Source organism: Electrona antarctica (genome assembly GCF_951216825.1).
Source record: "Electrona antarctica genome assembly, chromosome: 13".
Lineage (NCBI taxonomy): Eukaryota > Metazoa > Chordata > Actinopteri > Myctophiformes > Myctophidae > Electrona > Electrona antarctica.
Window position 1 is genome coordinate 49,147,036 of NC_136794.1, and position 27,635 is coordinate 49,174,670.

The following is a 27,635-nucleotide window of genomic DNA, read 5'->3' on the forward strand; positions in this document are numbered from 1 at the left end:
GCAGGAGTGCTCAGTTTCAAACAAAATGCTGCAAATCATGAACACATCATGTGATTTCCGTGAAATTGTGCACGCACATTCCCACTAGGCCGAGGAAGAAATGCCACATGAACATTTTCAACTCAGCCTCATGGTGGCGCTATAACTGGCCGAAAAGTGTTTTTACCTCTAACTGCATGGATCTGTGGATAACTTTGTATGCCAACTCCCTAGAGGCCAAGGAAAAACCTTTGCCTTGAATTTTTCACATCTGCTCTTTATAGCGCCACCAGGAGGCCGACATATGTAAAACACATTTTCTAATATTACTCCTTCAGATTTTATCCAAATGTCACGCAAATCAGTACACATGTTCTCCATAGTCATGTGATCAAGACGGGTTTGTTTGATTTATCATAATCCACCCTCATTGGCTACGATTGGCTTCTAAACTTTTCAGGAGTAGCCTGCTTTGTACCCGTTTTGTACAAATCGCCACAACTACTCAACGCAGCGTCCGATTGCGGTGAAACTGTGCATGCATATTCCCACTAGGCTGAGGAAGAAATGCCACTTGACCGTTTTCGAATCAGCCTCATGGTGGCGCTACAACAGGCCAAGCCGCGTCTCACACACACACACACACACACACACACACACACACACACACACGTTTATATATTACTCCTACACATTTTGCCAAACATCACACACACTGGTGGAGACCTGTGCCCGGAAGGGCACTTTTTCTAGTTGATGCTGTAAGGCTATCTGTCATCTTAATGCCAGATAGCATTTATATTAGCATACTGTAGGTCACTGGTTCCCAAACTTTTTCATGTCAAGGACCCCCAAATTGACACTCATTAGCCCGCGGACCCCCATTTGAAAAGATATGCCAGGGACCCCCATAAGAGAAGATTTTTACGGCTCTATAGCAGTGATTTTCAACCCGTTTTTATTTCAAGGACCCCCAGTTTGACATGCATTATACGAACCGTACCCCCATTTAATAGCATTTCTATCTCTGGGACCCCCAATTTATATTGTAAAATCAATGCTAATTTAACTCAGATTGTACAAATGGAACAAAATGGTTCAAATGAAACAAAGTTAGGGTCCATTTGGTTCCATTTGTACACTCTCAGAGTTACTGGTTCCTAACTATCATTTAGCTGGGGACCCCCTGGAACTCCCTCAAGTACCCCTGGGGGTCCCCGGACCCCACTTTGGGAACCACTGCTGTAGGTGTTGCTGCTGCTGCACTTTACAACTGGCATGTATGCTACTGTAAATTATTTAGAATAGATTAGTGTAAACTATTTTCTTTAATGTCAATGTGTGAAATTATATATTTTTGTGATTTTTTTTTTTTTTTAAATGCACAAAACGGGGAAGCCAGGGTTAACCCATTTTGGGCGGGAACCCCTTTTGGTGTTTTAAACATTATGTTATAATTTAGCTATTGAAAAATAGCAGATCTACAAGCTCATAGCGCGCCACCGAGTGACGCGCTACGAGCTTGTAGGTCTGCTATTTTTGAAAAATCGTGAAAATGCGGCACACATCTTTGAATATATATTCTTTCAGAAGACTTTTTAATTTATTTTTACGTCAGGCCGACAAGAGAAACATACAGTATAAGGTATAGAGGCTATACTTACTTTGGATTGGAATAATATCTGCTGCAGTGCAGGCCATGTTTTATATTGGAATATATCTGCTGCAGGCCATGTTTTCTATTGGAATATATCTGCTGCAGGCCATGTTTTATATTGGAATATATCTGCTGCAGGCCATGTTTTATATTGGAATATATCTGCTGCAGGCCATGTTTTATATTGGAATATATCTGCTGGCCATGTTTTCTCACAGATCTGAGTTGAGGAGAAATAACTAAACCTGCACTTCTGTTGCTGTCACTGAAGTGAACTGATGCTCACAGTAAAAGTCCTCAGTGTTATAACGATACACTCTTGAGTTACTGATGGATAAATGAACAGGGGGGTTTTTACTGTGTACTGTCTATGCCTGCACCGTTCCCTTTACTGTGTACCGTCTGTGTCTGCACCGTTCCCTTTACTGTGGACTGTCTGTGCCTGCACCGTTCCCTTTACTGTGTACTGTCTGTCTGCACCGTTCCCTTTACTGTGTACTGTCTGCGTCTGCACCGTTCCCTTTACTGTGTACTGTCTGTGTCTGCACCGTTCCCTTTACTGTGTACTGTCTGTGTCTGCACCGTTCCCTTTACTGTGTACTGTCTGTCTGCACCGTTCCCTTTACTGTGTACTGTCTGTCTGCACCGTTCCCTTTACTGTGTACTGTCTGTGTCTGCACCGTTCCCTTTACTGTGTACTGTCTGTGTCTGCACCGTTCCCTTTACTGTGTACTGTCTGTGTCTGCACCGTTCCCTTTACTGTGTACTGTCTGTCTGCACCGTTCCCTTTACTGTGTACTGTCTGTCTGCACCGTTCCCTTTACTGTGTACTGTCTGTCTGCACCGTTCCCTTTACTGTGTACTGTCTGTGTCTGCACCGTTCCCTTTACTGTCTGTGTCTGCACCGTTCCCTTTACTGTGGACTGTCTGTGTCTGCACCGTTCCCTTTACTGTGTACTGTCTGTGTCTGCACCGTTCCCTTTACTGTGGACTGTCTGTGTCTGCACCGTTCCCTTTACTGTGTACTGTCTGTGTCTGCACCGTTCCCTTTACTGTGTACTGTCTGTGTCTGCACCGTTCCCTTTACTGTGTACTGTCTGTCTGCACCGTTCCCTTTACTGTGTACTGTCTGTGTCTGCACCGTTCCCTTTACTGTCTGTGTCTGCACCGTTCCCTTTACTGTGGACTGTCTGTGTCTGCACCGTTCCCTTTACTGTGTACTGTCTGTGTCTGCACCGTTCCCTTTACTGTGGACTGTCTGTGTCTGCACCGTTCCCTTTACTGTGTACTGTCTGTGTCTGCACCGTTCCCTTTACTGTGTACTGTCTGTGTCTGCACCGTTCCCTTTACTGTGTACTGTCTGTCTGCACCGTTCCCTTTACTGTGTACTGTCTGTGTCTGCACCGTTCCCTTTACTGTGTACTGTCTGTCTGCACCGTTCCCTTTACTGTGTACTGTCTGTCTGCACCGTTCCCTTTACTGTGTACTGTCTGTCTGCACCGTTCCCTTTACTGTGTACTGTCTGTGTCTGCACCGTTCCCTTTACTGTGTACTGTCTGCGTCTGCACCGTTCCCTTTACTGTGTACTGTCTGTCTGCACCGTTCCCTTTACTGTGTACTGTCTGCGTCTGCACCGTTCCCTTTACTGTGTACTGTCTGTGTCTGCACCGTTCCCTTTACTGTGTACTGTCTGTCTGCACCGTTCCCTTTACTGTGTACTGTCTGTGTCTGCACCGTTCCCTTTACTGTGTACTGTCTGTGTCTGCACCGTTCCCTTTACTGTGTACTGTCTGTCTGCACCGTTCCCTTTACTGTGGACTGTCTGTCTGCACCGTTCCCTTTACTGTGTACTGTCTGTGTCTGCACCGTTCCCTTTACTGTGGACTGTCTGTCTGCACCGTTCCCTTTACTGTGGACTGTCTGTCTGCACCGTTCCCTTTACTGTGGACTGTCTGTGTCTGCACCGTTCCCTTTACTGTGTACTGTCTGTGTCTGCACCGTTCCCTTTACTGTGGACTGTCTGTCTGCACCGTTCCCTTTACTGTGTACTGTCTGTGTCTGCACCGTTCCCTTTACTGTGTACTGTCTGTGTCTGCACCGTTCCCTTTACTGTGGACTGTCTGTGTCTGCACCGTTCCCTTTACTGTGTACTGTCTGTCTGCACCGTTCCCTTTACTGTGTACTGTCTGTGTCTGCACCGTTCCCTTTACTGTGGACTGTCTGTCTGCACCGTTCCCTTTACTGTGGACTGTCTGTCTGCACCGTTCCCTTTACTGTGGACTGTCTGTGTCTGCACCGTTCCCTTTACTGTGGACTGTGCACCGTTCCCTTTCGTTACCGTTCAAGTTCTGTCACATTTTTCAGCTGTTTACAGTCTCTTCCCAGAAACACGTTCTTTAGTTTTCAGATGTCTTATCTACTTTATCTTGTCAGATAAAGAAAGTATTTAAAGGGACATTTCACAGCTAGAATGTTCCCAGTTAAAACCCATTTTGACCTGAGATCAGATTCTACAAATGTCTTCTACATCCTGACAGTTTTCTGAAAAAGCTATGTTTCTATGTCAGTCGTTCTTTGAGTTTTCAAAAATAGCAGACCTACAAGCTCGTAGCGCGCCACTCGGTGGCGCGCTATGAGCTTGTAGATCTGCTATTTTTCAATAGCTAAAGCATAACATAACGCTAACACCAAAAGGGGTTCCTGCCCAAAATGGGTTAATAGTATTTGTAGTAGATTTGTAGCACGATTTGAAATTTGCACCCTATGGCAAGACAAATAATTAGATAAAGTGCCCCCCCTCGGGGCACAGGTCTCCACCAGCGCAGGTCAGGTTGTGGCCTCCTGGTGGCGCTATAATAGGCCAATGTGAAAAGGGTGCCATTTCTTCTTACGCCTTGGATGGTAATTGGATGATTTGAGGCATTTTGTTCCAAAAATGTGTTTTGCAAAAATCCACCTGTTGGTGGCGCTATAACAGGCCAATGTGAAAAGGGTGGGATATATTATTACTCGGCCTAGTAGGAAAGTCTGTGAAAGATTTCAGGTAAATTGCACGCTGCGTTCATAATTTGAGGCTTTTTGTTCAAAACGGGCCAATCCTGCAAACTTTGAAAGCCAATGTTAGCCAATTAGGATGGAATATGAAATATCGGACAGATCCGTCTTGAGCACATGACTATAGAGATAGTGTGTAACGATTTGCGGGAGTTTTGGACAGAATCTGGAGGAGTAATATCAAAAAATGTTTTACCAAAGTCTGCCTCTTGGTGGCGCTATAACAGGCCGTTCTGGAAGATTTCATCGTTGGCATCCAGGGAGTGTGTGTGCAAAATATATTCGGCCACAGAAAATATTCGGCAGAAAATGGCTAAAAATGCATTTTCGGCCTATTCGGTTTCAGCCCGAATAGGCAGAAAATATGTCACGAATAGTGTATGCAATTAATGCATTCAAAAGAGCTGAATAAATGTTTTATGGACCCATAATAGTATTTATTATTTAAGTTAAGTTTTGCCATAACCATTTATTTTTACACAAATCAGGTAGCTTTAAGGTACGGCAATGACAGCAATGGTAGGAAAAAAGATATATAATATTAATCATATTCGGATATTCGGTTTTCAGCCAACTGTTGACTATATTCGGTATTCGGTTTCAGCCAAGAATTTCCCTTTCGGTGCATCCCTAGTTTCTTGTGTCCTAAACATTAAAATAAGATCTGGTTGCAAAAGGGGTGAAGTGGCCCTTTTTAGTGTGATGATGACTACCGAATTCCAGGCAGAATTTGGGCTTAGGGTTGACGACAGAGTACAGCATCTTTGTGGTTGTGAACTTGAATTCTACTCTCAATGTATAGTAGGCTACTAGTGGAATTGCTTCGACACTATGACTATGCACTGTGACTTATTGTGAAGCTCATGGTTGGCATACTTTTACATTGTTTCTAAGTTGAGCACTAATTTAGCAGAACGTTATGTTGTTTGGATGACGTTATGAGAATGCAGGAATATGTACAGTACACACACACACACACACACACACACACACACACACACACACACGGTGCTCACATGAGAGATGTGAGATTGTGAGACGCACAACAATGGAAGTCATCTAAAATATCCCTTCTGAAGACTGGTTTCCGCATCTTGCTTATTGGAAACAGGCCAGGTGTTGGAATCAGGGTAAACAGGCGTCAGGACTAGTGACTCTATGAGTGCGTAGCTTTATTCACTTTGTTATTAGTATTGTTCTGACCTCAGACAGCACAAACATTTCATTATAGTTTCCTGGTGATGTGCATGTACTTGTTTGTCCATAAAATGTGCATAGAGAGGAGAGGAGAGGAGAGGAGAGGAGAGGAGAGGAGAGGAGAGGAGAGGAGAGGAGAGGAGAGGAGAGGAGAGGAGAGGAGAGGAGAGGAGAGACTCACTGTGTTCTGTTATTAGCCTACACATTTCAGTGGTTTTAAAATCAATATGAAATGTTTTTATTTTATAATAGTGGGAAAAGCTACGTATGTATGCAGGCTATTTTATTTACTGTAACTGTTAATTTAAAGGAGATCTTTATGATCATGGAGTCAGACATGATCACATACATAAAACGGCTGTATTTTGTGATGTGCCAGTGAATTTCAACCATGTTCAAGCCATGTTTCTCATTCATTATCCTGTTTATTTGTGTTGTGTGGTTAACCCATTTTGACCTGAGATCAGATTCTAAAAATGTCTTCTACATCCTAACAGTTTTCTGAAAAAGCTATGTTTCTATGTCAGTGGTTCTTCAATTTAAAAAAAATAGCAGACCTACAAGCTCGTAGCGCGCCACTCGGTGGCGCGCTACGAGCTTGTAGATCTGCTATTTTTCAATAGCGGGCAGCTAAAATTAATATCAAATATCTAAATACTGAATCGAACGACTTAAAAACTGCCTGGGGTGTTCGTGTTCACAAAAGCCTGAGTAGACGATAAAATGACAAAGTTTTTTTGAAAGCGAAATATCCCTTTTTTAATAGGCAATCACATGGACATGCAGTCTGAGTTGGAGTGTTTTAACCTGAGCCCTGGCTATAGAGATGAGGTCTGTTATGAATCGACTTGAACTTGGGTGTCACAGCACTGTCCCTGGTTTAACCCACTTAGACCTTTTAGATGATTCTACAAATGTCTTCTAAATCCTGACAGTTTTCTGAAAAACCCTATGTTTCTATGTCAGTCGTTCTCAAACATTTTCTTGTCAAGGACCCCCAAAAATATATGTAATTGGTCGCCGATCCCCATCTGAAAATATGTTTTTCCAGGGACCTCCCAGAAGCAAAGATATGAGTTCAAAACATTCGCTCTGAAATAATACATATTCAAAGATTTACACTACATTTTCACGATTTTTCAATAGCAGACCTACAAGCTTGTGGCGCGCCACGAGCTTGTAGATCTGCTATTTTTCAATAGCTAAAGTATAACATAATGCTTAGAACACCAAAAGGGGTTCCCGCCCAAAATGGTTTAAAGAAAAACAACCAGCGTTACACACCCATTTCCACTTGCTCAAGGTCCTTAAGGCCTGAGTAAATCACTCGAAAAAAACAAAGTACCGGACCGGTAACATGGAGAAAAAAACGAATTTGCTGAATGAGGTACTATCCATATAAGTTTCCTTGAGCGGAGGAGAGGCAGGGCGAGAGAAAAGAAGGAGGGAGAGAGAGAGAGAGAGAGAGAGAAGAGATGCTCAGAGACAGGGGTTAGGAGGAGGGAGAGATAGAGGGAGAGAGAGGGAGAGAGAGAAGAGATGCTCAGAGACAGGGGTTAGGAGGAGGGAGAGATGGAGGGAGAGAGAGGGAGAGAGAGAAGAGATGCTCAGAGACAGGGGTTAGGAGGAGGGAGAGATGGAGGGAGAGAGAGAGAAGAGATGCTCAGAGACAGGGGTTAGGAGGAGGGAGAGATGGAGGGAGAGAGAGAGAGAGAGAGAGAAGAGATGCTCAGAGACAGGGGTTAGGAGGAGGGAGAGATGGAGGGAGAGAGGGAGAGAGAGAAGAGATGCTCAGAGACAGGGGTTAGGAGGAGGGAGAGATGGAGGGAGAGAGAGAGAAGAGATGCTCAGAGACAGGGGTTAGGAGGAGGGAGAGAGAGAGAGAGAGAGAGAAGAGATGCTCAGAGACAGGGGTTAGGAGGAGGGAGAGATGGAGGGAGAGAGAGAGAGAGAAGAGATGCTCAGAGACAGGGGTTAGGAGGAGGGAGAGATGGAGGGAGAGAGAGAAGAGATGCTCAGAGACAGGGGTTAGGAGGAGGGAGAGATGGAGGGAGAGAGAGAGAGAGAGAAGAGATGCTCAGAGACAGGGGTTAGGAGGAGGGAGAGATGGAGGGAGAGAGAGAGAGAGAGAAGAGATGCTCAGAGACAGGGGTTAGGAGGAGGGAGAGATGGAGGGAGAGAGAGAGAGAGAGAGAGAGAGAAGAGATGCTCAGAGACAGGGGTTAGGAGGAGGGAGAGATGGAGGGAGAGAGAGAGAGAGAAGAGAGATGCTCAGAGACAGGGGTTAGGAGGAGGGAGAGAGAGAGAGAGAGAGAGAAGAGATGCTCAGAGACAGGGGTTAGGAGGAGAGAGAGAGAGAGAGAGAGAGAAGAGATGCTCAGAGACAGGGGTTAGGAGGAGGGAGAGAGAGAGAGAGAGAGAGAGAGAGAGAGAAGAGATGCTCAGAGACAGGGGTTAGGAGGAGGGAGAGATGGAGGGAGAGATGCTCAGAGACAGGGGTTAGGAGGAGGGAGAGATGGAGGGAGAGAGAGAGAAGAGATGCTCAGAGACAGGGCTTAGGAGGAGGGAGAGATGGAGGGAGAGAGAGAGAGAGGGAGAGAGAGAAGAGATGCTCAGAGACAGGGGTTAGGAGGAGGGAGAGATGGAGGGAGAGATGGAGGGAGAGAGAGAGAGGGAGAGAGAGAAGAGATGCTCAGAGACAGGGGTTAGGAGGAGGGAGAGATGGAGGGAGAGAGAGGGAGAGAGAGAAGAGATGCTCAGAGAGGGGGAGGGGAAGCCAGTAATAACCCACAGCTGGCTTCGCTGTGAAGACGCTGTCTCAACGGCTGCTCTGCCACGGCTATATTTAGCGGCCCGCTAAGTAATAACTAAGTACATTGAAACGATCCAGCGACGGTAATGATACGAGAGGGCGACAACCAGATATCGGGGGGGACTTAACCCATTTTGGGCGGGAACCCCTTTTGGTGTTTCATTATGTTATACTTTAGCTATTGAAAAATAGCAGATCTACGAGCGAACGTTTTTAACTCAAATCTTTGCTTCTGGGGGGTCCCTGGAACAACATATTTTCAGATGGGGGTCGGCGGCTGATTACATATAATCTTGGGGGTCCTTGACATGAAAATGTTTGAGAACGACTGACATGCGTAGAAACATGACTTTTTCAGAAAACTGTCAGGATTTAGAAGAAATTTGTAGAATCGTTCCCAGGGCTAGATGGGTTAATTACGTTTGGGGCGGAAGCGAAAAGCCATGGCTGTCAGATCTCTGGACTGTGTTTATCCTTGTGCTGTATGTGTCGCGGCGGCTGGGTGACTCACCGCAGCGTGCCCCACCGCAGCGTGCCCCACCGCAGCGTGCCCCACCGCAGCGTGCCCCACCGCACCGCAGCGTGCCCCACCGCACCGCAGCGTGCCCCACCGCACCGCAGCGTGCCCCACCGCAGCGTGCCCCACCGCAGCGTGCCCCACCGCAGCGTGCCCCACCGCAGCGTGCCCCACCGCAGCGTGCCCCACCGCAGCGTGCCCCCGATCCAACAAGAACACAATCTTGTGCCCCTTATTTATTTTTGAGTGGTGCAACCACTCCAACGAACAGCAATGTCCGTTTGTGTGTGACTATGTGTGTGACCAGTACCAATGAGTACCAAAAGTGGCGCTGTTGTGCCAGAAATGGAGAGAGAGAGATAGTGCTGCATGTTGCCTGCTAATGAGAGAGAGAGAGAGAGAGAGAGAGAGAGACAGAGAGGGAGGGGGGGGGGGGTGATTTGCACCACTCAGTTCACACAGGTGTGATTTTTTTTTACTATTTTCAAGAACCTTTTGGAAATAGTTCAATTAGCCGATCTACAAGCTCACAACGTGTGGATGTAGATCGGCTATTAGTTGAACTGTTTTTAAATGTGTTTTTTTTTCTTCAAAATAGTAAAAAATTGCAAATAAGTATTAATAACAGCAACAAACTTCATTATAACACCTTTTACTGAAATAGTTTTATACAGACTACAAATGTCAAAATGTGTGTGAATCAGCTGCATATTTTGTTACAGGGTGTTGATTAACCCTGGCCCTAATCAGGGGCAGGACAGGTGTTGATTAACCCTGGCCCTAATCAGGGGCAGGACAGGTGTTGATTAACCCTGGCCCTAATCAGGGGCAGGACAGGTGTTGATTAACCCTGGCCCTAATCAGGTGGAGGACAGGTGTTGATTAACCCTGGCCCTAATCAGGGGCAGGACAGGTGTTGATTAACCCTGGCCCTAATCAGGGGCAGGACAGGTGTTGATTAACCCTGGCCCTAATCAGGGGCAGGACAGGTGTTGATTAACCCTGGCCCTAATCAGGGGCAGGACAGGTGTTGATTAACCCTGGCCCTAATCAGGTGCAGGACAGGTGTTGATTAACCCTGGCCCTAATCAGGTGGAGGACAGGTGTTGATTAACCCTGGCCCTAATCAGGTGGAGGACAGGTGTTGATTAACCCTGGCCCTAATCGGGTGCAGGACAGGTGTTGATTAACCCTGGCCCTAATCGGGTGCAGGACAGGTGTTGATTAACCCTGGCCCTAATCAGGTGCAGGACAGGTGTTGATTAACCCTGGCCCTAATCAGGTACAGGACAGGTGTTGATTAACCCTGGCCCTAATCAGGTGCAGGACAGGTGTTGATTAACCCTGGCCCTAATCGGGTGCAGGACAGGTGTTGATTAACCCTGGCCCTAATCAGGTACAGGACAGGTGTTGATTAACCCTGGCCCTAATCAGGTACAGGACAGGTGTTGATTAACCCTGGCCCTAATCAGGTACAGGACAGGTGTTGATTAACCCTGGCCCTAATCAGGTACAGGACAGGTGTTGATTAACCCTGGCCCTAATCAGGGGCAGGACAGGTGTTGATTAACCCTGGCCCTAATCAGGTACAGGACAGGTGTTGATTAACCCTGGCCCTAATCAGGTGCAGGACAGGTGTTGATTAACCCTGGCCCTAATCAGGGGCAGGACAGGTGTTGATTAACCCTGGCCCTAATCAGGGGCAGGACAGGTGTTGATTAACCCTGGCCCTAATCAGGTGCAGGACAGGTGTTGATTAACCCTGGCCCTAATCAGGTGCAGGACAGGTGTTGATTAACCCTGGCCCTAATCGGGTGCAGGACAGGTGTTGATTAACCCTGGCCCTAATCAGGTACAGGACAGGTGTTGATTAACCCTGGCCCTAATCGGGTGCAGGACAGGTGTTGATTAACCCTGGCCCTAATCAGGTGCAGGACAGGTGTTGATTAACCCTGGCCCTAATCAGGTACAGGACAGGTGTTGATTAACCCTGGCCCTAATCGGGTGCAGGACAGGTGTTGATTAACCCTGGCCCTAATCAGGTGCAGGACAGGTGTTGATTAACCCTGGCCCTAATCAGGTACAGGACAGGTGTTGATTAACCCTGGCCCTAATCAGGTACAGGACAGGTGTTGATTAACCCTGGCCCTAATCGGGTGCAGGACAGGTGTTGATTAACCCTGGCCCTAATCAGGTACAGGACAGGTGTTGATTAACCCTGGCCCTAATCAGGTACAGGACAGGTGTTGATTAACCCTGGCCCTAATCAGGTACAGGACAGGTGTTGATTAACCCTGGCCCTAATCAGGGGCAGGACAGGTGTTGATTAACCCTGGCCCTAATCAGGTGCAGGACAGGTGTTGATTAACCCTGGCCCTAATCGGGTGCAGGACAGGTGTTGATTAACCCTGGCCCTAATCGGGTGCAGGACAGGTGTTGATTAACCCTGGCCCTAATCAGGGGCAGGACAGGTGTTGATTAACCCTGGCCCTAATCAGGGGCAGGACAGGTGTTGATTAACCCTGGCCCTAATCAGGGGCAGGACAGGTGTTGATTAACCCTGGCCCTAATCAGGTGCAGGACAGGTGTTGATTAACCCTGGCCCTAATCAGGGGCAGGACAGGTGTTGATTAACCCTGGCCCTAATCGGGTGCAGGACAGGTGTTGATTAACCCTGGCCCTAATCAGGTGCAGGACAGGTGTTGATTAACCCTGGCCCTAATCAGGTGCAGGACAGGTGTTGATTAACCCTGGCCCTAATCAGGTGCAGGACAGGTGTTGATTAACCCTGGCCCTAATCAGGGGCAGGACAGGTGTTGATTAACCCTGGCCCTAATCAGGTGCAGGACAGGTGTTGATTAACCCTGGCTCTAATCAGGGGCAGGACAGGTGTTGATTAACCCTGGCCCTAATCGGGTGCAGGACAGGTGTTGATTAACCCTGGCCCTAATCAGGTGCAGGACAGGTGTTGATTAACCCTGGCCCTAATCAGGTGCAGGACAGGTGTTGATTAACCCTGGCCCTAATCGGGTGCAGGACAGGTGTTGATTAACCCTGGCCCTAATCGGGTGCAGGACAGGTGTTGCTGACATGCAGAGGCAAACAGTTTTTAGACTGCGTTTGGAGGACTGATGTCTACTGCTATATTCTTCTGTTGTGTTTATTTATCATGTACTGTATGTAAAAGTATAGGGCTTTGGCAGACTTTAATAAATATACTTCTTCAACTGAATGGACACTTTTGGACGGCACGTTCTTGAGCACATGTCATGACTTCAATCCTGGCTTTTGGCAACCAGTAACGCCTAATTATAGGGTTTAGGCGCTATACAATGTTCTTTCAGAGCGGGTTTGTAACTCAAATCTTTGCTACTGAGAGGGTCCCTGGAAGTTTGGAACAACATATTTTCCGATGGGGGGGTCAGCGGCCAATATCACATATTTGGGGTCCTTGACATGAATATGTTTGAGAACAACTGACATAGAAACATGGGTTTTCATAAAACTGTCAGGATTTAGAAGACATTTTTAAAATGTCGACGTCAGGCCTAAATGGATGATGCGACCACGAGACCAGCATGCTTTTATATGGTAGAAGTCTATAGCGAGTTGACTTAGCGGGCCGTGGTGTTATTGGCGGATATATGCCTGCTGGAAGGCTTGGTAATTCATTGACATTCAGATAGATAATGAGTAACAATCTCCTAGTCTTTAAATCCCCCTCTGAATCCACTGGCATTTAAGCCTTCACCCCCCACCCCTCTTCTTCTCCTCTTAAATATTTGATGAGGAGGATGTTATCTAGACTTAGAGGATATTCCGGGCACGGTGAGGATAGGCTCTGACCACTGATCACCTGCACAGCTATAGCTTTATTTCACCTCTTTTTGGAACGGAAATGTCCAAATATTTATGGTTGAGACAATAAATAGACTTTTTTTTTTCTCTTTTTTTAATGTTTTTTTTGTGGCTTTCGCCTTTATTTTTTATGGAGGGACAGACAGTAGGCTGACAGTAAATGGGGAGAGAGATGGGGGGGGAAGACATGCAGTAAAGGCCGTCGGGATCGGGAGTCGAACCCGCGGCACACTGCCAGACTGGATTACCAGCCAAGGTGCCTGGACCACTGAGCCAAGGCCCAGGCAATAAATAGATTTTTACTTGAGTTATGATAAGGCTTAGATTACATTACAGTTTGTCCACAGATTATCGGCAATCTTGTGTGTGTGTGTGTGTGTGTGTGTGTGTGTGTGTGTGTGTGTGTGTGTGTGTGTGTGTGTGTGTGTGTGTGTGTGTGTGTGTGTGTGTGTGTGTGTGTGTGTGTGTGTGTGTGTGTGTGTGTGTGTGTGTGTGTGTGTGTGTGTGTGTGTGTGTGTGTGTGTGTGTGTGTGTGTCAAACTGTCTGACCGATCGACTTAAAACGTGATGCTTGTGTTGTGCGAGTGGGAGGTCAGTGACCGCCGGTAGTTCATGGCCATCAGTGTTGTTTTGGTCGACTAAAACTAAGACGAAAAATGTTCGTCGACTACCTTTTTCCACTGATGAAAACTAAATGGAAAACTAAGCTATTAGGACTAAAACTAAGCTAAATATATTGACAATTTCGTCAACATATAAAAACTAGACTAAAATGTTAGGAAGGGACTAGTGGACAAGAGATCCAGTATAAGTCATTTTACACTTGGTTGCATGCTGAAAATAGCCGATCTACAAGCTTGTAGATCGGCTATTTTCATCAAGTGTAAAAACAGTCATTACGACGGCATCAACGCCCACCAAAATACATTTTAGTCGACTAAATCAACTGTAGATTTAGTCGACTAAAATCTTATGATATTTAGTCGACTACCACTAAAACATTCCGGGTGACTAAAACTAAATGGAAACTATTCAAGAGACTACGACTAAAACTAAAATCTAAATTTGCTGCCAAAAACAAATATGTTGGCCATAACCGAAAAGCCAAAAACCTCTGCATGTCTTACTGTGTGTTTGTTTGTGCTAAAACTGGTATAAGGTGCACACAGCAAAAATAAAAAAAAAGGTAATAATAATCTTCTCTAATAACATTTAAGAAGTTGTCCGAGTCTGTTGTGTGGCCAAATTAATGGAGATCCCCGACTTTGATCTGCGCAACCTGCATCGTTAGTGCCGACTCATACTCCTATTTTACCGCTGTAGTGCTGAAATGATTTCGTCTCGTCAGAAATTTTCAGTAGCACCGACGAGCCGACTTTAAGAAATGACGTCACATTGTAGGCTCTACAGAGCTGAACCCACTTTTATTCGGCTCTAAAATAGGAGTATGAATCGTGCCTAAGGCAATGGGTTACCGCTGTGTGATGTCAGAGAGATGGGGGTTAAGTAGGGACGGAGGGGAGCTATTTCACCCGTGCAATAACCCCGGCGACGCCGCCGGCTACCTGAACCTCACCAGGGTGAACAACCGCAAGCTGAACCTCACCAGGGTGAACAACCGCAAGCTGAACCTCACCAGGGTGAACAACCGCAAGCTGAACCTCACCAGGGTGAACAAGCGCAAGCTGAACCTCACCAGGGTGAACAACCGCAAGCTGAACCTCACCAGGGTGAACAAAGGCTACCTGAACCTCACCAGGGTGAACAACCGCAAGCTGACAACCACGTTATATCCATAGGACGAGAGCACCTCAGTGTTGTTCTTTTAACCCATTTTGAGCGGGAACCCCTTTTTGGTGTTTTAAATAAGCATTATGTTATGCTTTAGCTGTTCAAAAATAGCAGATCTACAAGCTCATAGCGCGGCACCGAGTGCCGCGCTACGAGCTTGTAGGTCTGCTATTTTTGAAAAGTTGTTGAAAATGTGCCTCAAATCTTTGAATATATATTCTTTCAGTTTTTAACTCAAATCTTTGCTCCTGGAGGAGGGGTCGCTGGAACAACATATTTTCAGCTATAATGTCATGCTCAAAATAGAGATGGCAGTTTGAAAGTGCCTCAGTGGACACACCCGCGCTACGAGCTTGTAGGTCTGCTATTTTTGAAAAGTTGTTGAAAATGTGCCGCAAATCTTTGAATATATTCTTTCAGAGCTAATGTTTTTAACTCATATCTTTGCTTCTGGGGGGTGGGGGGGGGTCACTGGAACAACATATTTTCAGAAGGGGGGTCGGCGGCCATTTACATATATTTTTGGAGGGTCCTTGACATGACAATGTTTAAGAACCACTGACATAGAAACATGTTTTTTTTTATTAGAAAACTCGTGATTTAGAAGAACATTTTGTAGAATCGAGTTTTAGGTCTAAATGGATTAACCCATTCTGGACGGGAACCCCTTTTGGTGTTTTAACCCATTCTGGGCGGGAACCCCTTTTGGTGTTTTAAACATTATGTTATAGTTTAGCTATTGAAAAATAGCAGATCTACATGAGCTTGTAGGTCTTGTAGGTCTGCTATGTCAAGCTTGTAGGACTTGTAGGCTTGTAGGTCTGCTATTTTTGAAAAATCGTGAAAATATTTATTTCAGAAAACTGGAGGATTTAGAATATTTTTTTTTTTAATTTCGAGGTCAGGCCAAAATGGCTTAAACTCACCCAGGTCAGGTCCTCGCTGGCTCCCAGCTACCATACGCTGAGCTTCCACAGCTCACTGCCCTCAGCCGTCACTGCAGCTGGCTACATATCCGATGTGACATCTTCTTCCATCCTCCTATGAATTTTTTATGTCTCGTCCTCCCTCCCACTCACACGCAGAGGGGGAGGGGGGGGGGGGGTTGAAGGCAGCGGGCCTCATTCTATGAGACCTTAACTATACTGCAACTGGCGATGTCGTGTTTTGAATGGGCGTGTTTGAATGCCCCCCCCCCCACACACACACACACACACAGCATTCTCTGTGTCGTACTGATTGTCTTCCTCCAGAGATAATATTGTGCATGGTGGCACTATGGGTACATTTTTCATTTTCTAAAGCTGTGTGATTGAGATGTATATACGACGCGTAGACTCGAGCTCTGGTGGGAAAGGAAGGAAAGGAGTTTGGGAGGAGTTGTGTCAGGTGAACTCGATAAACCGCCATGAAATTACTTTTTACTGATTGGGAGGGAGTTGCACAATTATCATGTTGAGTGGAGCCTTTTCAGACCTGGAACATACAGTAGGAGATATTTCAATACATCGCCCACCTGAGTATATGTGACTCAATTTGACTGAGGGACTGCCATTGGATTTTTTTTTAAATTTTCGTTTTTTCATGTCTTATGAAAGCAGGGAATCATAGCTTCAAATTGACATATTGGTTGTTCAGTTTGACCCAGCAGTTTTGGAGATATGGCTTATAGAGTAATGTCTTGCTGAAAACAGTGAGTTGAGAAAACAGGCTTGAAAGGTTCACTTCTGTGGTCTCTAACATTACACCTAGCTACATGTTTAAGCATTTATTTCATATTTACATGTCGATTTCAGCTCTGACACTTATTTCAGACATGCTCTAGTATGTGAAGAGTCTGTCTGTGCTATTAACTCATTTTGAAAACAATAAAAATAAGTTGTCTCCTCTGGTGAAAAGCTGGAGTTTGTGCGATGGCAGTCTCACAGTCAAATCTGGTCACATATTGATTGATTGCGGAGGAAGGCTAACTCCTGGGTCAAGTCTCCAGTGAACTGACAGCAGGACACCACACTAGAGCTCTGCATATCCCACCATGATGTAATGCACTCTGGTATCGACAGAACCATTGATTTTCAGCTAGGACTCCTTTCTCCGAAGTGAAGTCATAAGTAAGGCCTCATTCACACCTAAAAGACACCTGTCTTGTGTCTTGTCCGTGTTTAATGGCCGCCCCAATGCATTTCCAATGGAAGTCACATGGTTTGACCAAACATTTTTGTTTGATGGCTGTGTTCTGCCATCAAATGTTCAACACGCTGCGTCTGTTTTATCCATCTTCAACCGCTTATCCGTAGTCGGGTCGCGGGGGCAACAGCTCCACCAGAGAGCTCCAGACTTCCCTCTCCAGAGCAACATTAGTGACTTCCTCCTGGGGGATCCCGAGACGTGCCCCGGGGTCTCCTCCCAGTGGGCCGTGCCTCGAGGACCTCCCTAGGGAGACGCCCGAGAGGCATCCTAACCAGATGCCCCGAACCACCTCAGCTGGCTCCTTTCCAGGTGAAGAAGCAGTGACTCTACTCCGAGTCTCTCCCGCGTGACTGAACTTCTCACCCTATCTCTAAGGGAGATGCCAGCCACCCGTCGGAGAAAACTCATTTCGGCCGCTTGTATTCGCAGTCATGACCCACACTTCATGACCATAGGGGAGAGTAGGAACACTTCATGACCATAGGTGAGGGTAGGAACACTTCATGACCATAGGTGAGAGTAGGAACACTTCATGACCATAGGTGAGAGTAGGAACACTTCATGACCATAGGTTAGAGTAGGAACACTTCATGACCATAGGTTAGAGTAGGAACACTTCATGACCATAGGTGAGAGTAGGAACACTTCATGACCATAGGTTAGAGTAGGAACACTTCATGACCATAGGTGAGAGTAGGAACACTTCATGACCATAGGTGAGAGTAGGAACACTTCATGACCATAGGTGAGAGTAGGAACACTTCATGACCATATAGGTGAGAGTAGGAACACTTCATGACCATAGGTGAGAGTAGGAACACTTCATGACCATAGGTGAGAGTAGGAACACTTCATGACCATAGGTGAGAGTAGGAACACTTCATGACCATAGGTGAGAGTAGGAACACTTCATGACCATAGGTGAGAGTAGGAACACTTCATGACCATAGGTGAGAGTAGGAACACTTCATGACCATAGGTGAGAGTAGGAACACTTCATGACCATAGGTGAGAGTAGGAACACTTCATGACCATAGGTGAGAGTAGGAACACTTCATGACCATAGGTGAGAGTAGGAACGAAGATTGCTGTTTAGCATGCCGTAATAGAGAGTATGCACATGCATGATTTTCCCATCAGGACACGCCCCCCTCATCTAGACTGAGTGGCAGAACATAGAGCAACATGGAGTGTTGGAGTTTGGAAGCGCTCGTTGTAAATCACTCAACCGTCCTGCGTACCACCTGTTTCTAAATGTCACATAATGCAGGAGGCAGCAGAATGTTGTGTTATTGAAAACAAGCACTTCCAAACTCCGACACTTAGAAAAATAATCAAATGCAGGGCATTTCTTGACAGAAAGTAGCTCATAATGTTTCTATGGTGGTTTTTCATGAGACAAAAACTTTGCAGATAGAAAGAGGCTAATTCAAGCTTTTCGTACAGCTGCAATGTTGGTGAGTTTAACATTGTTTAATGCAATCAGACAGGACTTTTCTGTTTGCATGAATGGGCTGTCAAGGCCAGAAAGTAGTTTTTTGCCACTCAGTGGGCGTTCCCGCATAACTTCCAGGTACGATGATGTCACACCCCTACCCTCTATACTGGTATGTTCTTCTTGCCGCTACTGTATGTGGCTACTGTATGTGGCTACTGTATGTGGCTACTGTATGTGGCTACTGTATGTGGCTACTGTATGTGGCACCGTGACAAGCATTTAAAGGTATATTCAGTGATTTCACTTAATTCAAATATCACTTATTTTTTCTTATTTTCTGGATAATCCTCCCTACTATAAAGTGTGCTGACCATATAAGGAGTTCCTCCCTGTCCCCAGTGAGCCCCTGGGGTAAAAAAAACCCTAGTTTCGGTTTGGGCTTTGGGTGGCAAAGCCTTCATCCAATCAGGATGAGAGGGGCCTTCCTCCAATCATGATGGAGTGGGGCGGGCCTTGGTGCACGTGCTGTTGGCCTGTTGTACTTCCCCCACTGTAGTGCGTACATGTGCACATCTTGTTACCGGGGCGGACCGGGGTTTTTTCCAAATCACCCAAATCACTGAATGCTCCTATAATTCCTCAACCTGACTGCACTTTGACATGGCGATCATCACGCTGGGAACTGGCTGGTGCAATTGATCCGTGGGTGGCGGTGGTGGTGTTGGTGAAAAGAAGGTGTTCTTCCACAGAGCAGCTGGCATACGAGGGTCAGTGTCTGGTGAACTGCACACCATTTGATTCGGACGACATTATATGATAACTACTATAAATCCAGCGCAGCCATAGTTCATTGAGACACGGAAGAGGCAGAAAGGTTTATAATATAATCTCCCCTTCGTTCTCTATCAGTAATTAATTATGTTCCTTTTTAAATCAGCTGTTCTCTCTCCATGTCAACTCCCATCACTGCTCACTCTCATTCGCTGCCGGCTAACTCACTCACGCCCACATTTAATCAGGTGTTCTCTTTAAACCATTTTGGGCGGGAACCCCTTTTGGTGTTAGCATTATGTTATGCTTTAGCTATTGACAAATAGCAGATCTACAAGCTTGTAGGTCTGCTATTTTTGAAAAATCATGAAAATGTGGTGCAAATCTTTGAATATATCTTCTTTCAGAGCGAACGTTTTTAACTCAAGTCTTTACTTCCGAGGGGTCCCTGCCTCCTGGAACAACATATTTTCAGATGGGGGTCGGCGGCCAATTACAGATCATTGTTGGGGTTCTTGACATGAAATATTGAGAACCACTGAAACATGTGGTTTTTCAGAAAAAAATACTTTTTTTAAATGTCGACGTCAGGCCTAAATGGGTTAAGCAGTCACTACACTGTCCTCAGTCTCCATGCTAGCTGACTCTAGCTGTTCCCAGACCTGGGCAGACAGACGCGGCCGTTTTCCGCATCTCTTTCGAGTTTATAGACTGCTTAGTGGATGGAAAAGAAGCTCCGCCCACGCAGCTGAATGGCGCCACGGCCAGATTCCCGGAAACGCTTGCCCCCCCCCCCCCCCCCCCCCCACAGCTTCTTTTCCATCCACCAGCTGTCTTAAAAAACCCGGAAAAGACGCCGGCAAACAGCGGAAAACGGCCGCGCCATGTCTGTCTGCCCAGGTCTGGAAACACCTGACTGTGTCTCTGTTGTTCAGATGTCAGCGTTAAATGTCCTCCACCTCCCCGGCCTCCTCCTCCCTGTGGCAATAGTTCTGTAATAAATGTCCTCCATCTCCCCGGCCTCCTCCTCCCTGTGGCAATAGTTCTGTAATAAATGTCCTCCACCTCCCCGGCCTCCTCCTCCCTGTGGCAATAGTTCTGTAATAAATGGGTGATTCTGTGATTATAATCGTGATTCATGGATTATACTATATGTGGTATCTAGTGATTATAATGTGTTTTATGGATTGTATAATGATCATATGATATGTGACCAAATTTGACTGAGACTGCCATTTCATCTTTTTTGCTTTTTCACGTCATATGAAAGCAGGGAATCATAGCTTCAAATTGACATATTGGTTGTTCAGTTTGACCCACCAGTTTTGGAGATATGGCTTATAGAGTAATGTCTTGCAGAGAAACAGCGAGTTGAGAAAACAGGCTTGAAAGGTTCACTTCTATGGTCTCTAACATTACACCTAGCTACATGTTTAAGCATTTATTTCATATTTACATGTCGATTTCAGCTCTGACACTTATTTCAGACATGCTCTGTATAGTATGTGAAGAGTCTACCTGTGATATTAACTCATTTTTGGAAAAAAAAGGTTGTTCTCCTCTGGTGAAAAGCTGAAATTTGCGCGATGGCAGTCTCTCAGTCAAATCTGGTCACACATGTTCAGTATCTCTGTGGTATATGGAATGCATTGAAAGTTATGTTATTGATGTGATGTCATTATGTTATGCTCTGCTCTGGGGTTTGTTGTTGTTGATATCAGAGCTGTGTCTCGGTGCACAGATAATCTGAGATATCGAATGTGATATACTGTATCACATGAGCACAGACACACTGCCACACTAAATGATGTACTGTATCACATGAGCACAGACACACTGCCACACTAAATGATACACTGTATCACATGAGCACAGACACACTGCCACACTAAATGATGTACTGTATCACATGAGCACAGACACACTGCCACACTAAATGATACACTGTATCACATGAGCACAGACACACTGCCACACTAAATGATACACTGTATCACATGAGCACAGACACACTGCCACACTAAATGATGTACCGTATCACATGAGCAGAGACACACTGCCACACTAAATGATGTACTGTATCACATGAGCACAGACACACTGCCACACTAAATGATGTACTGTATCACATGAGCACAGACACACTGCCACACTAAATGATACACTGTATCACATGAGCACAGACACACTGCCACACTAAATGATGTACTGTATCACATGAGCACAGACACACTGCCACACTAAATGATGTACTGTATCACATGAGCACAGACACGCTGCCACACTAAATGATGTACTGTATCACATGAGCACAGACACACTGCCACACTAAATGATACACTGTATCACATGAGCACAGACACACTGCCACACTAAATGATACACTGTATCACATGAGCAGAGACACACTGCCACACTAAATGTTATACCGTATCACATGAGCACAGACACACTGCCACACTAAATTATGTACTGTATCACATGAGCAGAGACACACTGCCACACTAAATGATGTACTGTATCACATGAGCACAGACACACTGCCACACTAAATGATGTACTGTATCACATGAGCACAGACACACTGCCACACTAAATGATGTACTGTATCACATGAGCACAGACACACTGCCACACTAAATGATGTACTGTATCACATGAGCACAGACACACTGCCACACTAAATGATGTACTGTATCACATGAGCACAGACACACTGCCACACTAAATGATGTACCGTATCACATGAGCAGAGACACACTGCCACACTAAATGATGTACCGTATCACATGAGCACAGACACACTGCCACACTAAATGATGTACCGTATCACATGAGCACAGACACACTGCCTAAATACTAAATGCAATTTAGCTTTTGGTTAATGGTCATTCTGAGCTGAAGCGTTTCAATGAACTACTGTTGAATGTATGTTAATGAATGAGAGGGAGTGGAATTGATTTTACTCAGTGTGTGTGAGAAAACGTCAACTGTGTGTGTGTGTGTGTGTGTGTGTGTGTGTGTGTGTGTGTGTGTGTGTGTGTGTGTGTGTGTGTGTGTGTGTGTGTGTGTGTGTGTGTGTGTGTGTGTGTGTGTGTGTGTGTGTGTGTGTGTGTGTGTGTGTGTGTGTGTGTGTGTGTGTGTGTGTGTGTACTGTACTGTACATGCCTGATTTGAGCACACGATGCTGATTCTCCAGCTGACTAAAAGCCTCCTGGAGCCTCATGGCGTGTAGTTGCCAGGTCTGCACTGGCCTGGGCATGCAGCGTTATTGCGCTGGGTTAAGTGCCTCAGAATCTAATCACTCTAATGTCCGTGGAGGCCTTAAATCACACTTATTGGCTAAGTGCAATGGTTGGTCTGTCCTTCAGGAGGGGAAGCTCCGCACGACTCCCTCCACACCGTGATTAGTCCAATTGGATATGAGCTATTGGCCCTCATTGGCTCGGGCAAAGGCACCGGCTGCCTCCACTTTCAGTGGCTGCTTGGACACGTCCCGGAAGGCTCCCATTGGCTGGCCCAGAGGAGAGTGGGAGGGGAGATGTACCCATCCCCTCTCTCCCCTGCTGGTTTGGAGTCTGTCTGTGTAATGTAAAGACTCTCTCCGTGCCTATTATCCCAGTGACTCCGGGTGTTGGTGCCTCTGCGTCCGTCCGAGCGCGTGTGTGAGATTAGAGATAAAGAGAGAGAGATAAAGAGAGAGAAAGGGAGAGAGAGGCGAGCAGCGTTCAGCCTCTCCCCGTCTCCCTGCTCCCTGTTCACTCCTTCCTTCCTTTCCTTCCTCTCCCCTCCAGCCGGACTGTCTCGGAGTCGGACCCCCCCTCCCCCCCGCCCGCCCGCCCTTCAACCAACCCGGACCACCCCAGGACCCCTTTGACTCTCCTCACTTCTCCATCCCACCAGAACCGAACCGGCACCGCTGTGACAGCCGAGCGCAGGTAAGAGCTCTCTCTCTCTCTCTCTCTCTCACTGCGTTTTAAGGCATGCAGCGTTGCCTGTTTCACTGTTGACTGAGAGCAAAAAGTGCTGGTTCTTCTCTCGCTCTCTCGCTCTCTCTCTCTCTCTCTCTCTCTTAAACACTTTCTCCATAAAAATATGTTTTCTCTCTTCAGCGGTCTGTTTCTGCCTCTCCTCTGTTCTCTCGCTCGTTCTCGCTCTCTTTCTCTCTCTCTCCATCATCTATATTTGAAGTTTCCCCTCTAGCAGTTTTGTCCCGCTCAGAAAAAAGTGCCATGGGTTCAGAGAGAGAGAGAGAGAGAGAGAAAGTGAAGGCTAGATGAATTCTGGGAGGTCAAATTTTTGTGTCTTTGTTCTTCCTCATGGTATTATGCTCTGATATCATCTTACAACACACACACACACACACACACACACACACACACACACACACACACACACACACACACACACACACACACACACACACACACACACACACACGTCTTTTTGTGATCTCGTTCCCTCCGGGCTTCAGCGGAAGCTAATTCATGGGGGGAAAGTGAATTAAGTCCTTTATGTTCCCAGTCTGCTCGGGGCATAGGTTGCCTTTGAAAGCGTGCTGTGCCTTGTTTTCTTCTTTTTCCTTCTGTTTCATGGGAAAAAGAGCGTCTCTAATTGATTTTTTTAAAACTGTTTGCGTGGTTTTCGGGACTACCTATTTATAGATGTCCAAAGAGCCAGGCAGGGCAGGCAGGCACGTGTCCTTTTGCGAGGCCCGCTTCTCTCTCTAATGGAGGGGTAGAAGACGGGACCGTCCAGACTAGAGGCTCCAGAACGCATGACGTTGCACAAAGTGTAATGACTTTACGAGGCTGTGACTTGCTTGATTGAATCAAGCAATCTCTCCAGCAGGCAGTTCCAATATTAACATGGTCTATAAAGCATTCCTGGCAACGGCAGAGGAGAGGGGGAAAAAGTGCTTAGTTCTCCATCCACACATCCTGTACTCTACCAGGAAGAAGGAAGTGTTAGAGGTGTGTACGTGTGTGCGTGTGTGCGTGCGTGTGTGTGTAATTCTGCTTGAGTGGTTTAAACATCAATACTGCCAGACCAGAGGTTTTTAAGCCATTCTACAGCAGCTGAAAAATGGTCCGACCGACGTAAACAAACAACAAACGAAACGACTGTTTCTTGCAAGGTGGAATTTGTTGTTTTGGATGACGTATTTGCAGTTATAGAGCACCCCCCCCCCCCCCAAGCGCACACACACACAAATTCAATGTCACGGTTAAATCCCAGACAAAAATGCTACTAATTCATAGAATTCGTTCTTATTAATGGATTAGTGTTTGATTGTGAGACTAAAGACTAATAAGAATCCTTGGGGAACCATGAGGACACTGAAGATGTCTTTGACTTACAGTTAAAAGCATGAATAAACTGCAGAATAAACGGCAGAATAGACAGCATTTATTTTTTAGTGATGTCCCGATACACTTTTTTCGCTTCCGACCCGATCCCGATACCTCAATTTCTGTGTTAGCCGATCGAATACCGATACCAGTGTGGTGATCTCATGTTGTGTTTATAGCTATCTAGCTTTATATCTCGTGTTGTGTTTATAGCAGATTCCTCACTCAAATATGCACTTGCAGTTTGGGGCAACTCCCAAGCAAACTCCACATGTCTCAACATTTTATTTACCTGCCATAGTGTCAACCCCTTACCCCTGTGTCGGATCTGTGGTTAGACTGGCTTAGTGTCAACCCCTTACCCCTGTGTTGGATCTGTGGTTAGACTGGCATAGTGTCAACCCCTTACCCCTGTGTCGGATCGGTGGTTAGACTGGCATAGTGTCGACCCCTTACCCCTGTGTCGGATCGGTGGTTAGACTGGCATAGTGTCAACCCCTTACCCCTGTGTCGGATCGGTGGTTAGACTGGCATAGTGTCGACCCCTTACCCCTGTGTCGGATCGGTGGTTAGACTGGCATAGTGTCAACCCCTTACCCCTGTGTCGGATCGGTGGTTAGACTGGCATAGTGTCGACCCCTTACCCCTGTGTTGGATCTGTGGTTAGACTGGCATAGTGTCAACCCCTTACCCCTGTGTTGGATCTGTGGTTAGACTGGCATAGTGTCGACCCCTTACCCCTGTGTCGGATCGGTGGTTAGACTGGCATAGTGTCGACCCCTTACCCCTGTGTCGGATCGGTGGTTAGACTGGCATAGTGTCAACCCCTTACCCCTGTGTCGGATCGGTGGTTAGACTGGCATAGTGTCGACCCCTTACCCCTGTGTCGGATCGGTGGTTAGACTGGCATAGTGTCAACCCCTTACGCCTGTGTCGGATCTGTGGTTAGACTGGCATAGTGTCAACCCCTTACCCCTGTGTTGGATCTGTGGTTAGACTGGCATAGTGTCAACCCCTTACCCCTCTGTCGGATCTGTGGTTAGACTGGCATAGTGTCAACCCCTTACCCCTCTGTCGGATCTGTGGTTAGACTGGCATAGTGTCAACCCCTTACCCCTCTGTCGGATCTGTGGTTAGACTGGCATAGTGTCAACCCCTTACCCCTCTGTCGGATCTGTGGTTAGACTGGCATAGTGTCAACCCCTTACCCCTCTGTCGGATCTGTGGTTAGACTGGCATAGTGTCAACCCCTTACCCCTGTGTTGGATTTGTGGTTGGACTGGCATAGTGTCAACCCCTTACCCCTGTGTTGGATCGGTGGTTAGACTGGCATATTCACTGATACCGACATGACCCGATATGACAAATAAGGCCGATCCGATACTTTTCCCGATACCGATACAGTATCGGGACATCTCTTATTATTTTCCAGATGTCAGTGGTTTGGGGGGACAGTTAGTTAGATTTAGGCGTGAGTCTGTTATGTGTGTGGCTTTTATTTTTCCTTCCAAGAACCGAGCAGGTGCTTTGTGTTTACAACACCAAAGTCCTGGAGGAAATGAGTTGACGCTAGAATGAGGTGAAGACGTTTGAAGGCCCTCCGTTTCAAATTAAACGTATTTGTCAAGATGGCAGCATTTATATAGAGGACCTTTTTAAACTGTGGTTAAAGTGCATCCAGTTTGGGCTTTATTCAAGTTAGTTGACCTGCCAATGGGACTTTATTTATGTTAAGAAGTTAAGAAGTTAAGAAGTTCATTGAAATGGTATTAAAAACAGTAACAGATAAGGGGGGAGGCGTCATAAGGCGTCCTGTGGCACTGAGTGAGTTAAAAAGAGAATTGTACTATTTACAGTTAAAACTGAGTTAGTTGAAAGACATTATTATTGTTGTTCACGGCATACTTGAATGTAGTTGTTGTGGATTTAGTCGTTCTTGAGTATCAAATGTTACATGGTCTTGTTGACTCCATGTAACACAGTCTTGTAGCTGTGTCCCATGACTCCCATCTGATGAAGTTATTTTCTGACAGAAGGGGTTCATTTGAGCATCAACACGTTTGATTGTATGTCCTGCGGTAAGGAATTTGTTCTTGTGTATCTTTAACCCATTTTGGGGGGCGGGAACCCCTTTTGGTGTTTTAAGCATTATGTTATAATTTAGCTATTGAAAAATAGCAGATCTACAAGTTGTAGGTCTGCTATTTTTGAAAAAGCGTGAAAATGTCCCTCAAATCTTTCAGAGTTTCAGTTGTTAACTCAAATCTGGGGGAGGTCCCTGGAACAACATATTTTCAGATGGGGGGTCGGTGGCCAAATACAGATAATTTTTGGGGTCCTTGACATGAAATATTGAGCACCACTGGTATAGAAAGACAGATGGCCGCCCACCTAGAGCCAGGTTCTGCCCACCTAGAGCCAGGTTCTGCTTGAGGTCGCCCACCTAGAGCCAGGTTCTGCTTGAGGTCGCTTCCATGGCCGCCCACCTAGAGCCAGGTTCTGCCTGAGGTCGCTTCCATGGCCACCCACCTAGAGCCAGGTTCTGCTTGAGGTCGCTTCCATGGCCACCCACCTAGAGCCAGGTTCTGCCTGAGGTCGCTTCCATGGTCGCCCACCTAGAGCCAGGTTCTGCCCACCTAGAGCCAGGTTCTGCTTGAGGTCGCTTCCATGGCCACCCACCTAGAGCCAGGTTCTGCCTGAGGTCGCTTCCATGGCCACCCACCTAGAGCCAGGTTCTGCCTGAGGTCGCTTCCATGGCCACCCACCTAGAGCCAGGTTCTGCCTGAGGTCGCTTCCATGGCCACCCACCTAGAGCCAGGTTCTGCCTGAGGTCGCTTCCATGGCCACCCACCTAGAGCCAGGTTCTGCCTGAGGTCGCTTCCATGGCCACCCACCTAGAGCCAGGTTCTGCCTGAGGTCGCTTCCATGGCCACCCACCTAGAGCCAGGTTCTGCTTGAGGTCGCTTCCATGGCCACCCACCTAGAGCCAGGTTCTGCCTGAGGTCGCTTCCATGGTCGCC

General features: G+C 46.5%; 1 protein-coding gene across 11 annotated transcripts in view; it reads left to right on the forward strand.

Moving 5' to 3' along the window:
* The window catches only part of LOC306935893 (poly(rC)-binding protein 3), a 256,803-nt gene that overhangs the window by 1,851 nt on the left and 227,317 nt on the right, over positions 1-27,635 (forward strand). For all 11 annotated transcript variants that reach the window (XM_079519204.1, XM_079519205.1, XM_079519208.1 and 8 more), the window contains exon 2: positions 23,059-23,202. The gene's annotated coding sequence lies outside the window, so the exon portion shown is untranslated. The remainder of the gene's footprint in view (positions 1-23,058; positions 23,203-27,635) is intronic.